The sequence below is a fragment of the Sceloporus occidentalis genome, unplaced genomic scaffold (assembly GCF_023333645.1).
Source record: "Sceloporus occidentalis isolate IW3139 unplaced genomic scaffold, rSceOcc1.0.p SCAF_13, whole genome shotgun sequence".
In the NCBI taxonomy this organism is placed as follows: domain Eukaryota; kingdom Metazoa; phylum Chordata; class Lepidosauria; order Squamata; family Phrynosomatidae; genus Sceloporus; species Sceloporus occidentalis.
The window spans coordinates 16,035,117-16,052,987 of record NW_028316993.1 but is presented as its reverse complement, the minus strand read 5'-3'; the positions used below and the strand labels follow the sequence as shown (position 1 = coordinate 16,052,987).

At 42.5% G+C, this 17,871-nt stretch overlaps 1 protein-coding gene across 1 annotated transcript in view; it reads right to left on the bottom strand.

The window, feature by feature from the left end:
- COL8A2 (collagen type VIII alpha 2 chain) overlaps nt 1-17,462 on the bottom strand; it is a 133,578-nt gene extending 116,116 nt beyond the window's left edge. The window contains exon 1 of the mRNA XM_089478208.1: nt 17,303-17,462. The gene's annotated coding sequence lies outside the window, so the exon portion shown is untranslated. The remainder of the gene's footprint in view (nt 1-17,302) is intronic.
- Between the last annotated feature and the right edge of the window lie 409 nt (nt 17,463-17,871).

The following is a 17,871-nucleotide window of genomic DNA, read 5'->3' as shown; positions in this document are numbered from 1 at the left end:
GCTGCAGTAGAATACCATGTTATCCCCATTCAGAAAGACCTACAGCAGCACTTCCCCAAATTTCATCTTCCTGTTGATAATATATTATCAGTTGCTGTTCCTTCCAAGGCATTTTAATCCCTGCAGAGATTATTAACTTTCTTGGAGGTCAGGATAGCTGGGGCTTTTGGAAGAAAATGACTGTGAAAGAATCAATAGTTGGCAAGGCCCAAAAAGCCAAACAAAAAAGCCCAGTGTCAAAAATAACTCCTGAAGTTCTCACTTTAAGGAGAAGAGAATCACTTGACTTTCACAGCTGGGAGTTTGGTGCTGGGGAGTCGGGGGCAAACATTCATATAACATGCAAGAAAACCACAAGAATTTGGAAAGACTAAGGGGTGAGACCACCAAACTAATTTTGGCTCTGGGTTTAAGCTAGGATTTCAAGAGGGGCCTCTAGAAGTGAAGGCATTAAGACCCCTCCCGATCAGCAGAGTTTTGACCATGCGGTTAACTCTAAGCACATGCTTAGAAACTGACTGAATTCAACAGAAAGAAGAAATCTCCTGCTTAAGAGCTTTGCTGCATTGTGGCACATACTACAGCTTATGCGTAGATTTCTCCCCCAAGACATCTGAGTAAACAGGTTTGTGAAACGTAAGGGAGCAGGTGGTGTTCAGGTGACTGGGTTATTCCTTGCAAGTCATACAGCATAGAATGGAGAGATACTGGATTGCAAAAGAGGGGTCCCTGTTGAGATGCAAATGGACATTAAATCTCCTGGATTCTGAAAACCTCCCTATTGCCGCACGGCCAGAAGGAGGAGGCACCTGCCTGCAAAAGATACCCTCCCCATCACAACATCTTTACTAAGGACTGAAACAACATGCAGGCATTTGACTAACATCTCCAATTGTGTAACCTTTCCTTATGAGGAACATACTCAAGCTTCTTGATCATTCTAGTTTCCCTCTCCAGAACTATTTGCAGCTCTACAACAGCTATTCTCAGGTGCATCCGGAAATCTTTTATTATTTATGCTCAGAATGTGCATGCCAGACCTACATAGAATAACATACATTCAAAATCATTTAAAACCACCAAAACAACAGGAGCACCAGAGAAGAAAAAAAGCAGATTAAACACCTCCGCCATCATGTGAACAACAGCAACAGAAAGGCTTCAGGGAACAAAACAGTATCCAACATTTCACAAGTGAAAACTGGGACACATGTGGCCAAGTACGATAGCAATAGCATTTACATTTCTATACTGCTTCATAGTGAACTCAGCCCTGTCTAAGCGGTTTACAATCTGTAAGCCAATTGCCTCCAACAAGCTGGGGACTCATTTTACTGACCTATGAAAGGATGGAAGGCTGAGTCAACCTTGGAGCCCTGCCTGGGATCGAACTCACAACCTTGTAGCTGCAGTACTAGCACTTAAATAGTGCCCCACCAGGGCTCCACATCTGAGTGTGCCAAGTTGGCACACAGTTTTGCAGTGGATTTCAGTCTTCTTCTGAGCTGAGGGGCACAATTTAGTTAACACTTGATTAAAACAATGTATTGAAGAAGTACATTTTATTTTGCTATCTTTAATCTATGTGGTCCGGGAACATGATTAGCAGACATGCACAGTTGTTCAGATATGCCACGCAAAACAATTAATTGCGATATACTAACAATTCACTTGTGGATGTGCGCAAAATGACATTGCGATATTATTTCAAGTGTGCAATTGCGCAAATGTATGCCGCGTGAAAGCATTCGGAGGAACTGCGCAACTGTACCTCCTCAAACCATTTCTTTCCCCCCGTGTAATAATCTCCATAGACCCTGTATCACTTAACTGTATTCATCTGCCACATGAACCAAACCACTTCCCACCAGCATCCCTTCTTTTCTCCCTGCCTCCTCACTGTTGATATTCCATATACTGAAGTTAATACATTGTCTACCCAGCCACATTCTTGGTGCATTCCTGTTGTAAGCACTGTGGATTTGCTGCACTTTATGAAAAAATGAAAAGAATGCTTTAAATGAAATTAATTCCTCAGAACCCAACTTTTCCTTTAAACACCAGATCAGTCAAGGAAAGACTTTTCTATTCAGCCACAAGAAAAAGAAAGTGGAGGGGAGGGGGGTGAAGGAGGACAATCTCAGTACATTATATATATATATTAAACAGGGATGTAAAACTTTGCTTATTTAATTCTTGCACATGAGGAGGAAATTTTTCAAACATTTCCTGCCTGCTGGGTGAGATTATGAAGGTTTTGGCACATTTTAAAATACTGCATTGCACTTTGAATAGTTTTTGCACCAAAAAAAATCCCCCCAGGAAAAACAAAAGCAGAAAAACCACTCGATTCTTGTAACCATTGACAATTTTTTGATGGGGCCAGAAAGCAAGAAAAGTTGCAATTACGATCTGTATCCTTAATATTAAGCTCTACATAAGGTTCTTCTTATTCTGTCTGAGAAAGATGTCTTCTGCAAAAGAGAATTTCAGCATAATCCTCCTCCAGCGCAACATTTTAAATGAGCTTCTTTTCTTTTTATCACCTTTCTTCATTGTCCGGCTTTCACAACCAAACATAGAAATCAAAAGTGTGATAGCATAGACAGCAATGCCTTTTTTACTCCCAGGGAGAGTTAGTGCCATGGTGGTAAGGTGAACAGTACCAAGGATGCCCTTTTGTGACACCAAAAATCTGCCACCTGAGGCAGCCACCTCACCCTACCTGACTGTAGAGCTGTCTCTGCTAACAGCCGTTCCTCCTAGGTTTGTGTCACATTCGTCTTGCAAAAGATGTAAATCACGATCCTTACCCAGTTTTTCTACAGAATAAGAAGTAACAATTTCACTGGTTTTCCCCAGGTTACGTGTTTGGCAGTCAGCCTTCCATCCTTTATTGTTTAGCTACAAGCCTTTACAACCTACTTGAACAACCATAGCAAAACACTCTGTAAATGTACATAATATCCAATACAGATTCTGTTTAAAATGTGCAACCGCAATGTACAAAATACCAGCAAATGCAAGTTATCTAAAAATTGCCAACAACTGCATCATACCAAACAACACACAGAAGTTGACTGAGGCTGGAAGATAATAATGGTAATGAAAAGTTTTGAGTTTGTAACAGCAAAACTAGACATCACTGAACAAAATTCACTCTGGTTTTTAACAGCTGCTGCTACTCTATATAAAACGATTGTTGTAACATTGTGTACACTTCGCTTTTTAGCAAACACTTCCTTCTTTCAATTGTTGTTCCTCTCAGTTTGTCGCACAGATATGGGATGGCGCACACCTGGCTTGGCAGCAGTAGTTGCCAAATAGTCCTAGTAGACCGCAAGTTGAACGTGAGTCAACAGTGTCATGCAGCAGCTATAAAGGCCAATGAGATTCTAGGCTGCATCAATAGAAGGACAGTGTCTAGATCAAGGGAAGTAATAGTGCCTGGTCAGGCCTCACCTTGAATACTGTGTCCGTCTCTGGGCATCATAATTCAAAAAGGATGGTGACAAGCAGGAGCATGTTCAAAAGACAGGGACCAAACTGATGAAAGGTCTGGAAACTATGAAGCACTATGAGGAGCAACTTGGGGAGCTGGGTATGTTTAGCCTGTAGAAGAGAAGGTTAAGAGGTGATATGATAGCCCTGTTTAAGTGTTTGAAAGGTGGTCATATTGAGGATGGAGCAAGCTTGTTTTCTGCTGCTCCAGAGAACAGGACCCGGAACAATGGATGCAAACTACAGGAAAAGAGATTCCACCTCAACATTAGGAAGAAGTTCAGTAAGGGCTGTTCGACAGTGGAACATTGCTGCCTTGGAGTGTGGTCGAGTCTCCTTGTTTGGAGGTTTTTAAACAGAGGCTGGATGGCCATCTGTTGGGGATGGTTTGATTGTGTATTCCTGCATGGCAGGGGGTTGGACTGGATGGCCCTTGGGGTCTCTTCCAACTCTATGGTTCTATAAAATTGTGACAGTTGAAGGATAAAATGTAGTGGTCCAAAGAAAAGGTGAGACGGAGAAAGAAGGCCACAGCAGGATTGTGGCTGAGCAATGGGTGTGCCTTCAGACCTTCCCTGCCAAATCTGGACAATTGGAGAGGACCCTTACATAATGAACAATATAGTATATGGTATATTTGTGTGTGCATGCTTTTTTGTATGTTTTTTTCTTTAAGGATCTGAATTTTTGTCCCGCTCAAACACATGTCTGAATAATACAGGGTTCCACACATAACAGAACAGAGTAACTTTTTATAGCTACTCCTCAAAGGAGAATTGCTGCTGCAGAGGAAATAAATCATTTTCTTTCAAATATATGTTTTCACAGGTCTAAGAACCAGCACTAAACTCAGCTAGAGCACCAGCTGGAATCAATAGAATTTACATAAATGTTGAATTATCATGTTCCCACCGATACAATGCATCTAGCTGTATTTGGGGATAACAATGTAATTTAGGGGAAAATATTTAGGAGAAGTTGCTGATATGCTCCCCGAGGCAAAGGCAGAAAAGGAAGGGGGGAAAGATGGGTCTTTACTAGTGATTTTTAGGTTTATTGCAGTGCAAAATATCAGTGGGTCAATTCATTTTCTCCATGGCTAATATGAAGGCTGTAGTTACGTAGCAGAACTAGTGTGGAGTAATGGTTTGAATGCTGGACTAGGATACTTGGGGACCAGGGTTTGAATCCCCTCTTGGCCATGTAAATCCACTGAGGGAGTTTGGTAAGTCACACTCTATCAGCCTTAGAGGAAGACAAGGCCTTCTGAACAAATTCCCATGATAGGTTTGCCTTCAGGTCACTGTAGATCAGAAATGGCCTGAAGTCACACTGCAAGAACAGAGGATTAACTTAGAATCATAGAATTGGAAGAAACCCCAAGGGCCACCCAGTCCAGCCCCATTCTGCCATGCAGGAACTCACAGTCACAGCATCCCTGATAGCCATCCAGCCTCTGTTTAAAGACCTCCGGGGAAGGAGACTCCACTTCACTCCAAGGAAGAGTGATCCACTGTCAAACAGCTCTTACCATCAGGAAGTTCCTCCTAATGTTGAAGTGGAATCTCTTTTCCTGGAGCTTGCATCCATTGTTCTGTGTCCTATTCTCTGGAGCAGCAGAAAACAAGCTTGCTCCCCTCTCAATATGACATCCCTTCAAGTATTTAAACAGGGCTATCACCTCTTAGCCTTCTCTTCTCCAGGCTGAACATCCTCAGGTCCCTAAGTCGTTCCTCATAGGACATGGTTTCCAGGCCCTTCACCATTTTAGTCGCCCTTGGTTCCAGTAGCAGAGGATTATGTTGGATGGTTCCTGCCAAACTGGGACAGTTGGAGGCTATGCATTACAGGGGCCACATGCTTTCCTTTCTATTTGTAGACAATACAGAGAGAGACAGAACGATAGTCCGACTTGATAAAAAGCAGCTTCCTATACGAACCTCAGTATTACAAAGGGAAGTTTATGGGAAGGAAAGACTTAGGTATCTGTCAGCTATCCAACAAATATTTTCACTTACTACCTAATATCCAAGGATTTGTAAGACATCGTGCAATAGGTTTTAAATTATATGGGGGGGGGGGTGGAATTGGGGGAAAGAGGTGTACATCTCAGGACTGCCAAGACAAAAAAACAGATCCCACGTTTTATGTCTTAGACTTGTTTGAGCAAAGCTTACTAGGTTCTTTCCTCCATTACCTCCAGCTTTCTTACACTGGGAGAAGCCAGATGGTTCAACAGAAGAACAGTGTGAAGCCGAAGGCTTTCATGGCCAGCATCCACAGTTTTTTGTGGGTTTTTCGGGCTATGCGGCCATGTTTTAGAAGAGTTTATTCCTGACATTTCACCAGCATCTGTGGCTGGCATCTTCTCTGAAGGCCTAGAACAGTGATGGCGAACCTATGGCACGCGTGCCACAGGCGGCACTCAGAGCCCTCTCTGTGGGCACATGTGCCATCGTCCCAGCACAGAGTTTGCCAGAGTTTGTTACTAGAAAGCCAGAGGGACATGGCACTTTGCAATAAATAAGTGGGTTTTGGGTTGCAGTTTGGGCACTCGGCCTCAAAAAGGTTCACCATCACTGGCTTAGAAGGACCATCTCCCTCTTTATTTAGTACACTTTAAGGCTAACCAGTAGCATTAATTCTCTGGGTGCTCTTCAAAAACATTCAACAGAAGCTTTTTATGTCTATTGTCTAAACCAGCCTTCCCTGAATGCATAGCCTTTATATGTTTTGGACTATAGCTCCCATAATCTCTAGTCTGCATGGCCATGATGGCTGTAAATGATGGAAGTTGGTCCAACACATCTTATACAGAACCAGGTTGGAGGAGGCTGGCTTCAGTTAATGCTTGGAAGAAGAATAGAAATTTGCTCATACAAGAAAGAGCAGAAGAATTTGGAAGATAATGGTGCCATCTGGTGGCACATGCCATAAAATGTGGTGTACTTTGCATACATTTTAGAATAAGATGCATCTCCTCCCTAACAGGTTAGCTAGGGTCTGGCTCATATTTGACATTGTCATCAGCAGAAAAGATTACTGGTCAAAGAGACTGAGTTTAGCATACAGATCAGCAACTGGAGACCCAATGGTCAGGTACGTTCCCTAAGAACGACTAGTTCCCCCCTGAATTTGTCGACTGAATAGCAATAATGTTATATGACTGGAGTGATGACTCTCCTCCTTTCATCATCTCTCTTATATTGATTATTAAATGATAGGCCCAAGTATAAAGTCAGTCTGTGCCTACATTGTGCAATGCTATGCACATGAACAGTGCTATATTAATAATAAAAGGGATGCAACAGGACTACAGCATCAGAAGGAAACAGGAAATGTAGCAGTCTGGCATCCCAGGAAAACACTGATTATGAGAAAAGGGCCAATATCTGGACTATTTTTTTAAAACCTAAGACATGGCATGTCTAAAAGCAGTGCAAAAAGATCCCAGAATCCAGTTTTGAAACAGATACAATAGCAATTTCAAACATGGAATCTATGAGGGAGAGCACTCATTTGGGCACCAGTCACAAGCTTTAAAAAGGGCCAGCCTAACTTCCTTGGGTAGGGAGCTCCACAGTCTTGGCACCATACCAAAAAAGCCCTGTTATGCATACCCACCAACCCAACTTCACACAATCTTGGGATGCACAACAGGACCTCCTCTGAAGATCTCAAATATCTGGCAGGCTCACATGGGAGGAGGTGGCCTTTCAGATATCTTGGCCCCAAGTCATTTAGGGCTTTATAGTCAACATCCACACCTTGAATTGATCTAGAAGGCAGTGTGGCTTTTGCATTACCTGTGTCATATGGTCTCTAAGATGTCCACTGAATACCAGTCTGGCTGCTGCATTTAGCATGAGCTACAACTTTAATCTGAGCAGTTTTGAAGGGCAGCCCCATGTCAAAGGAAGGCATCTCCTTTGTTCTGGATACGCACTTAACCAACCACTTTGCCACCACCTTATTACATTGAGAAGATAAATGTACCTCCGGGAGGGTTGTGTCTTTTCAATGCTTGTTTTAAGATGTCAGATGTGGTTTGCACAAAATACTCAGGATGGTGCTTGTGGGGGTGTTGCTTGCAAGCCTAGCACATTCTCTTACTGTGCATTCCTCAGGAGGGGAGGTCAAGATGCTGTCAAAAGGCTATCCAAAGAGGTCTTGGAGACAAACATCTGCTCAAGAGCTCTCTCCATAACTGAGAAATGTAGTAGTGTGTATATAGTGTGTAGGAGAGGGACTTCACACTCAAACCTGCTGTACTGAAGCAATGCCTAAACATGGGGGCTAGAAAAACCCCTGATTTCACCAAGCTTTGGCACTTTTAAGGTATTTTGTTCTCTCTGTGTGTACACACACTGACTGCTCCAACCACATCAGCATCCATTCACACCAAATTTCAGATATTGGGAACATTCAAATGGCTATACAGAACTGCAAGGCATTTAAGTGCAAAGAGAAAAAACTGAATTCTTCTCATTGGAATCTAGCTGTGTGCACTCCAGGTTACAACGAAGACAGAGCAGGAAACGAACAGTCCAAAATATTCAATTTTTGGTTTGTTTTAAAGGGAATGAGAACTGGAGAACGGGAGAGACAGAGAGAGAAAGAGAACAACAGTAGCTATATACTTTTTTATTCTTCACTGAAAGAAAAAACAGACCAGAACACTCTGCTCAGCCAGGACCTGTGGGACACGGAACGGGGCTTCTCCTTCCGTCTGCTTTCAAATGTGACAAATTCCATACTTGAAGCATTACGCTTCTTTTCTGAAAAGCCTGAAAAAAACGTACAGCTCTCGGAATGAAACTTTGTGGGTGCATTTTTATTGTGGCTTTTTTTTTATTCCAACGACCTTCCTGGGCAAATATTTTTCTTGCTGATGGAATGCTTAAAAAAGAAAAAAAGGACAGGCAAAGCAAAGGCCCACAGGCCACACCTCTGCAAAGAGAAGGCAATAGGAAGCGCATATCATTGCTGAGGAAGAAGGGCTGTGTTGGGTCAGATCAAAGATCTCTCTAACCAGATGCCAAGGGAAAGCCTGTAGCAAGACACAAATGCAGCATCCTCCTTCTGTTTATGCTTCCCCAAAGCTGGGAGAAAATATATGGGAGATAATATATAACTACAATGATTGGTATCCATTGGGGGAATCCAGATCAGAAAATCCACCAACTGTCCCCATTTGGAAGAGACTGTTCAGATTAATTCTCTGCTGTCCTACTTTTCCCGTTGCTTTCATAATGTCCCAGCTTCTCTGTCCCTCTCCCACTCCGACTTTTCCCCTTCGTCCTCATCTTACTTCAACTGCAGCAAACTGAGTGCAAAGTGCCAAAGTAGTTTGTACTCGATTAACTCAGCAGGGGACTGAGGGCAGGAGGCAGAATCCTTCCCAGTAGGCTCAGGGAAAAGCAAACTGCTGCATTCTCTCTTAGTTTGTGTTCTTTCCCCATTATATAACTTTTACCATCTTGACAAAACTCTGATGTTGCTTGGCCACACGTTCCCTGGTTTCCACCTGTTAAATGTTGGAACCTATTAAGCTGTGGCATTTCAAGAAGTGATTCATACATAGGTATTTATGTTTTCTTCTTCAAAATTCAGACAATCTACACCTTGTTTGGATCTCATTCAGGAAATTTAAACTACAACAGGCCAGGATGGTTCCTTTTCTCCATGCATTTCCGAAGACCTGAGATTTTCTTCCATCATGGGGTGTCATTTATGGCAAGAGACCGTTCTTCTCAGGCATCCCTCTCCCCAGTCACATGTTAGAAATGCTACCCCTCTGAAAAAGAAGGATACTGGATGAGATGGTGGTGATGGTTGGCAACTATCTGAAAGGAAGATTTTATGGTGTATTTCATGTGTATGCCAAAGGAGGCAGATGGAGCATCACTGAAAAAACCATACCAGATACAAAATATCATATATGTGCTCAAAGCAGGACATGTATTCATGTTGACAGTGAAGACGAAACCTACATTCCCTACTTTGAAATAGATGTGTGCTGATATTAGTTTCATTTTTAAAGTGGTAGCAGCCATCTCCATGCTGGCCAGACAATGATCCCTGTTTGGAGAGAGAGGTGGGAAGGAAGGAGAAGGTATGGAAGGGTGGTTTTAAGGTCTATCTACTCTGGGGAACAGTAGGATAGGTCCACTCCCATAAATAAAAAGTGAAAACCCAAGTTGGATTAGTGGTTCAAATGGCTCATAGCAGTATGAGCCATCACTATCTCAGCCACCCACATGGACAATTTTGAAACATTTTGGAATTCCACATTAAGGGAGACTCAACCCTTATACTAAATTTGTTATTGCTCATTAATGTACCTTATATACTTGACTATAAATATGCATCACCAGGAGATGGTTCCTACTTTTAAGTAAGAGTAAAGGTACAGTACTTACATTGACCCATGGATAAGTCGACTCAGGTTTTTTGGGTCAATTGTTTGGCCTACATTTCTAGACTTATACATGAGTATATGCAGTACGTTTGCCATTTATGAAGGAGTCAGACAATAGAAAAACAGAGGAGTCGGAGTCAAAAGTTTGGTGTAACCACTCCACAGGTCTGGTTGAGAGAGATGAATTCTCGGCTTGCCAGATTCTGTAGCCTGCTTAAAGTTGCTGTTTATGCTATTTCCTTGCCATCACTACACACACACACACTGCCAAAAAAGAAAGGACAAGGCTCAGTGCTATGGTATATCTGCACTCAGATCAATCCATGCTATCTCTAGCATCACCAGCAAGTGATAGGAATGCTAGAAAGCTGCTGCAACTGCTGTAACACAGTCCAGTTTCCTTCTGTGGCTGGAGCACAGAAAATGAGTACAGACAACTGTGGATAATTCTCTTGGCTGACCACCAGTTCCTAAATCTAGCCAGTTAGTAATTCTAGACAGTTAAGTAGTGGGGCCTTCTAGATTCCTAGTTCAGACTTTAACTGAAGCCAGGCTTCACCGGGAAGTACAGTAAGCACAGGCTACTGTACGTGCAAATAACACAAAAGGTCACAAAAATCCTTTAGTGTGAAAAGGTAAGTAAATGATGGCTCACGTTTCTCTTAAAATTACTTAGAAGTCACTCTGATAGTGAAAAGGAAGGTTTCCGTGTATTGTATATACTGTACTGTATTATAGGAACTCCAGGAACAGGAGGCAGTTAATATTCCAGCCCACAAAACTAACAGGAGTTTCTTTCTGCAGTAACATTCCATGTGGCACTTGTTCTCAACATGGTTTTGCTATTGATGCTTCAGCCGTGCCAAGAACAGGGGGCTATCTGCCATGTAATGTAGCACAAGGTCGTAACAGAGAAATATTTACTAGATTCCAAACTTTCCTAGTGTTGTGGCTGCAAGTTGTAAACCAGAAAGGCAAGGTATAGCCAATAATCTTTTTTTTTCTTTTAAAGGAGTCACAGAGTTATAATTTTGGAACAGCTTCTTTGAGAGGTCAACAAGCCTACTTCCCTACATCAGGCCCCTCAAGAGACAGAGAACAATATACATGTTCCACAAAGGCAGTCTAAGGTTCAATCCCTGGTACGTCCAGATACCAAGAGGTAAAGAAGTGGAGGGAGCTCATTCTTGCCTTTCCCTGTAGGCTCAGGCAATAGCAAACTGCTGCAGCTTCTCCTGTGCTTTTCCTCATTAACAACGTCTGCCATCTTGACCACACTGTGATGCTGCTTGGCCACATGTGTCCCGTTTTTCATCTGTGCAATGTTGGCAGGTATGCACTACGTTAGGTGGATCCATGGTTTGCATGGTGTATGTAAAGGCCCCATGCAGACAGGTCAAAATAAAGCTGCTTTGGGTCACTTTGGAGGTATGCTGTTTAAATGATGCATGCATCCTAAGAGTCTGAAAGCTGCGCCAAAGCCACGATCCAGTCATAAGGACTGGCATGCAGCTTTGGTGCAGCTTCCGGACTCTTAGAACACATGCATAATTTAAACAGCATACCTCCAAAGTGACCCAAAGGAGCTTTATTTTGGCCTGTCTGTATGGGGCCTAAGTTTCGTATCCTCTTCTGTGTTACCTTTAAAACAATTCAAGATATTTTAAACAAAGATTTAAAAAGCTGTGCGTGCGTGCATGCGTTTTCAAGTCTCTTGTCGATTTATGGCAACCTCATGGATTTCATAGTGTTTTCTTAGGCAAGGAATCCTCAGAGATGGTTTTGCCAGTCCTTTCTTCTGAAATATATATGCTACAACACCTGGGATTCATTGGCGGTCTCCCATCCAAGTACTAACCAGGACTGACCCTGCCTAGGCTCCAAGATCAGACAGGATCTGGCGCCTTTAGGGCAACGGCCCCCAACCTTTGGTCCTCCAAAGCTTTTGGATTTCAGTTCCCATAACTCCTGACTCCTGAACAATTTGGCTAGGGTTTCTGGGATCTTAAGCTCCATTTTGCCCTCCTCTAGAAATCATTAGGCTAAATCCTATTCTCCCCCCAAAAAATCCCCAAATTTATTCCCATGTAAAAACAAACAAAAATGCATAAAAGTGGACAACTTCATCCAAAACCATCCAGGGGATACAACTGTCTATTTAAAGTCTTTTTCTTCCCCAGCCTTTAACCAGGCCCAAAACAGCCTTTTTAAAAAATAAAAAGTCCAGGTTTTTTTAAAAAAGGATTATTTACTATCTAAAATAAGCCTGGAGGGGGATCAGCCTTTAAATAGATAAGCTCACACCTGTGTGGGCCTTGAGGATATGATTGTCCATAGTTCACATACATTTTTTGATATGAGGAGTGCTTGCATTTCTATCCTGCTTAGCAGTGAACTCAGCACCGTCTAAGTGGTTTACAATCTGTAAGCCATTTGTCCCCAACAAGCTGGGTACTCATTTTATCGACCTACGAAAGGATGGAAGGCTGAGTCAGCCTTGGAGCCCTGGGATCGAACTCACAACCTTGTGGCTGCAGTACTAGCATTTAAGCACTGCGCCACCAGGGCTCCTAAAACCATCACCAACTCCGCTGTCTTGCCCCCAAGGGGACAACAGGCCATCATTGTACAACTCTGCAGGGTCAACGGAGGCCTTTCTGAGAAGAAGGTGCATTATTGTCCCTTTCAAGGCTGTCAGCACATCTTTTGCAACCCACAAAGAAGCATTTGTCACCCCAGAACTCCTGGTGGCTTAACTTTAAGTAGCCATGATGGACAAGGATCCATCATGTGATTCATGTGATTCAACTGACCAGATCCTTGAGCCACAACTGAAATTTGACCAATACAACTGGGCAGGGTGGCACCTTAGGCACCTCTTCTTCCTCTATATCTCCCATGGCACTCAATTCAGATGAGAATCTGAGATGTTTCACTCTCAGAATGCATAGCAGATCTGCCAAAACCTGCCACAATCAGTTTCTCCACCACTTCTAAACAGCTCTGTTGATGGTCAGCATGTGAGGTTGCTACTACCCATAACATAGCTGCAATTGTATGTACTCTACCTGTACTTCTATATCTTCAGTCCTGGCATCAACTTCCTCTTGCCATCATTCAGCATCTGCATCTATCCAGAAAAATAGGTGCGCCCCAGCATCAGAGATGATGCTCGGTACAGGAACGGTAGTGTTAATACTCTTCCTATCTTACCATTCTACAACAAGACTACAGCCTCAAAAGGAGCACTATCCATGATTTCCTGAATATCTCCCAGAGCACCAGATGCCATGTATCTTCAGTGCAGGGTGACCAGATACCATAACCACAAAGGAAGGTATCACAAAATGTAGGACGTTACCAAATTAAAGCTAGAAGCACCAATATAAATATAAATTGACTCCATGTGGTCTATTTACAGCTATATTACTGTATTTTATTATGTGCTCAACCATATTTTTGTAACAAACTTATCTTCATTAAAATGTCTTGCTGACTTGCACTATGCTTATAGAAATCTGAGTCAAACAAATGCTGAAAATTGTACTTTGCTAGCAACAAATCCTTGACTGAATCTAACATTTAAATTATCACTTTTATTTGTTTTCACAGTTGCTCTCTCATCCCTCCTGTGTCTTCCTCAACCCAAATTGTACACTTTTGCCCCCCATCTACTTCAACTATCCAGATCCTCCTTTCCTTTCCACACCTTGGTCCAAAAAGACAAACAAAACAAGCACATGGTCAGCAACAGCCTTCTCTGCAGCCCTTTGCAACAGCTGGGGCTGTAATAAATATGTTGTGCTAGACCCACCGGACCAAACAAGGACAGGTTTTATGGTTCAAAATAGAGGACATTTTGCAATTCCTCTCAGACCCCCTGGCATAAGGCTGAAATGTAGGACATGTCTGGGAAAGGGAGGACCTCTGACAACAATTGGGACCATGTGTGGCCAAGCAACATTAAAAGTGTGGTCAAGATGTCAAAAGTAGTAATAATAATAATAATAATAATAATAATAATAATGGTGGGAAGCACGCCATCACACAGAGGCTAAATCAGTTGGATCTTTCCCAAAACAAAAACCCAAAAGACCCACAACAAATGTCCCAATCCCACTGAAAAGCACACAGAAATTAACAGCAGTCTACAATAAGGAGCAGAGGGAACTGTTTTCATCCCAAAGCTGTCCTCTTTCATCCCTGCCTAGTTTGAGAATACTGCAACTGGACAATGGATAAGGAAGCGTAAGATATGAATCTGGACAAGCAAAAGCTCCGAAGCATCATTGGCTCTGTCTCAGTGGATGATCTCCCCAATGGATGGACGGATGCCAGGTTTCTGACTGTGCGCATTTTGTTCTGTTGTACAACCTGACCCCGTCTTCCAAACAGGAACAGTATTATGCACACAGCTTCATTTAAGACACAGCTCCGCCTGAAACTTTTTTTTTTTACAGTCCCGAGATATAAGCTGCAAATGCACAAAGCACTCATAAAGGGCTTCCGAACACGGCAAGAGTCTCTTTCCATCAACTGTGAGCAACTACAACAAACTACAACAGATGGAGGGATTACCATGCACAGGGGCAGGATTTCAGGTTTGCTGGAACTGCTTGACACAAGTCATTTTAGGAATTAAAGCACTGCTTTTGAACTTGTACCTATGGCTTACAGAGATTAACATGCAAATAGCACAGGTAAGATGGTCAATTAACTCCAAGTCAAGATGAACCCGAGGCGTGCCATTAAAAACGGCTGTTATAAACATTCGTGGTCATTGTACACCACCATCCCAGAAGGGCAGGAATCCAGGTTTTGCAAAACTGTATCATATTTTTCAGGAACGAAACTTGCCTTGCAAAACCACAGCCCCATAGCATTCCGACGGGTCTATAAATCTATAACCCAGGCGACACACATGTATGCATGTGCATGCGCACGCACACACATCTGAACTCACAAAACACAGCTTTGTTGTCCATCCCACCTTTTCAAATCCCACCAACTCTTTACCGACTCCTAACACAAAAGGAAATCAGACAGAAATCCCAAAGTAGACTGAAGCCAACAAAAGCAGCAAACAGCCCTCTCCCTTGCCTGACCCCATTGAGTCCAAATAGCTTGAAAAATCCCTGCTACACCGAACTTCATAAAGCCCCATACAGACTGGCACTCTACGTCTGCCATGTAATTTTTTGGCACACCAATGTAATATCTACCCCTCTCTTCCACTGGGAAGCCAAGATCGCAGATCACTTGTTTTCTTAACATTCAACACTAGCAAAATAAAACAGGCAAGACAAGACTTTGGGGCATAATCCGGGGGGTGAGGATGGAAATTCTCTTGCACAAGCCCCGTGAAAAATCTATTTATTTCCATGGAGTCAATACAAGATGCCTTTCCCCTCTGGACTGTGCTTTTTGTTTCTTGGTGCGTGGATCAAAAATGCTTTCCCCCCCTCTTTTTTTTTTAATTTAAAAAAAGCATCTTAAAAATGTCTGGAATTTGCTGGTCTTATGATTTATTATGTTGCTTACAGCAAAGCAGCTAGTTACTCTAACAAACTCTAACTGTCACGATCATTAATAATTATTAGCACTGAATTTTTGACACCTTCGGTTATTAATACTGTAATTATTGGCATTGAATTTTTGATACCTCTAGGACTGGGAGAATATAAAAGAGAAGTATTGTACCCAACTCAAGATGTCCTGTGAAATTCCACAAGTACCACCGTCCCAATTTTCTGCCTTTGCTTTTCTTTAAACCAACCCAGGAGTGTTGCTGTTAGGTAACCGCATCTTTTCAAAACAGGGTGGCTTTTCTTTATCGGAACTCAATAGCCATATGTTGAATTCTGAGACTCTCCCTGGACATTTTACAAAAATCTCCCTCAGTTTTCTGGAGGGGGAAAAATGGTCCAATATGCCCTAGAGATCTGAAGTTATAAGAGCACCAGGCAATGCTATATATCTCCAGGCAAGATAGTGCCAGGCAACACTATACATCCCAGGCTCGGAAACCAGAAATGAACAGCAAGTGTTGGAAACAGGAGTTCAAAAACACATTTTGAAAAGGCATTTTCCATTGAATTAGTCCCAAATTAATGATAGAAGAGCTGAAAAGGCAATTGATATACCTGAAGGATGGGATTTTTCTGTGCTTTTTTACACAGAGGTAGTAAAAAAACAACCAAGAAACTTATTCAGGGGTAGCTCTGTTCGCCATATATAGCAAAGTACAATAACATCCAACATCCACAAAACAGTGTAAAACCTTTACTCGGCATTTATTTATCTCCTGCTTTGTGGATGTTGGATGTCATTGTACTTTGCTATATGGTCAACACAGCTACCCCTGAATAAGTTTCTTATTCTTTTTTCGTTTAGTACCTCTGTGTAGAAATGCACAGAAAAAAACAGTATGATGCCTTTATTCAGTATTTACGGTAGGTCCTTGTTATCTGCTGGGTTTGATGCAAGGACCCCCGTGGATAACAAAATCTGTGGATGCTCAAGTCCCGTTAAATATAATGACATCGCAAAATGGTGTCCCTTTTTATAAAGTGACAAACTCAAGGCTTGCGATTTGGAATTTATACTTTTTAAAGATATTTTCAAGACGCTTGAATCAGTGGCTAAAAAAAAAAAGTGGGCCAAGTGTGTTTATCTACAGCTTTGTGGATTTGGGATGCTATTGTGAGAAAGCAAAAACAAACCCAAAGTTTTGCATTAGGGAAAACCCGAAAGATTTCTCAGATTCTTTGACATCCATCCATTGCTATGGGAGGCCAGGGTTCAGATCCCTTGCTCAGGCATGGCAACTCTACTGGGGTGATCTTGACAGAGTCACACTCTCTCAGCTTCAAGGAACACATCTTGCCAAGAGAGGAGTTTATCACACAAAGGAGATCAGGAGTTTATCCCATGAATATCCCAGAAAAATCGCGTAATAACACAAAACAATTTTACATGGCGTCGCACAAAACCTGCCGTTAAAGTGGTCACAAAGAAGCATTAACGCGCATCTTGTTACTTTTGGGATTTCAGCGACAATGCATTCCCGACGTCACTTTACTTGCGCAATTGCGTGTGATAATCATTCGCGCAATTACTCACCATTTTCACTTTATTAGCGGGATGCTTTAAATGCACTCTAATTTCTCTCTAATGCTGAAATGAGCCCCAGTGTGATAAACTCCTTAAGTCAGAAAGGACTTTCCAGTGCCATGGCTCCATGCTGTGGCATGGTAAGCTTCCTGGGCCATTCAGGCTGCCATCCGCACTGCAACAAGAATCCGGTTCTGATGCCACACAGCAGTAACCAATGTGAACAAGTGTTGAGGAAGAGCAACCTGTTTGGGGAAAGCACCTTACCTTGCAGGCTCTTCTTCTTCTTCCTTGCCAAGCTTGGCCAAAAGGAGCAGGTCCTACTCTGCAGTGGGTCTGCAGGCTGGGTCCAGCTGCCTCTATTTCTCCATTGGAAAGAAGAGCTGGCAGCAGGCAGCTATCAGTCCAGAGCAGTTTTCCAACTGAGAGCTTCCAGAGGCACCTTCCAGAAGGAGAAAAAGAAAAGAAATGAGCAAGGAGGAGAAAAATCACTGGGTAGACAAGGCAGCGAATGAGGGAGCCAGGAGCTTTTCATGAGCAACATTCTTTCTTTTCTTTCTCTCTTTTTCTTTCTTTCTTTCCTTCCTTTTTTCCCTCCCTCCCTCCTTCCCTCCTTCCTTCTCCTTTTCGCCTTTTTGGACAAATGAATTCAGCTGGGTTTGGCTGGATCAGGGAGAGAAAAAAAATAACACACACACACACACCAAACCAAACACCCTTTTTATTTCTCTTTTTCTTCCCCCTCCTTTTTTTTTGTATCTGAGTGGCTTCCAACTTCTGAATTGTTTTTCCTTTACCCAGAGGCAGAAGGGAGTGTGTGGTTCAAGCAATTCTTT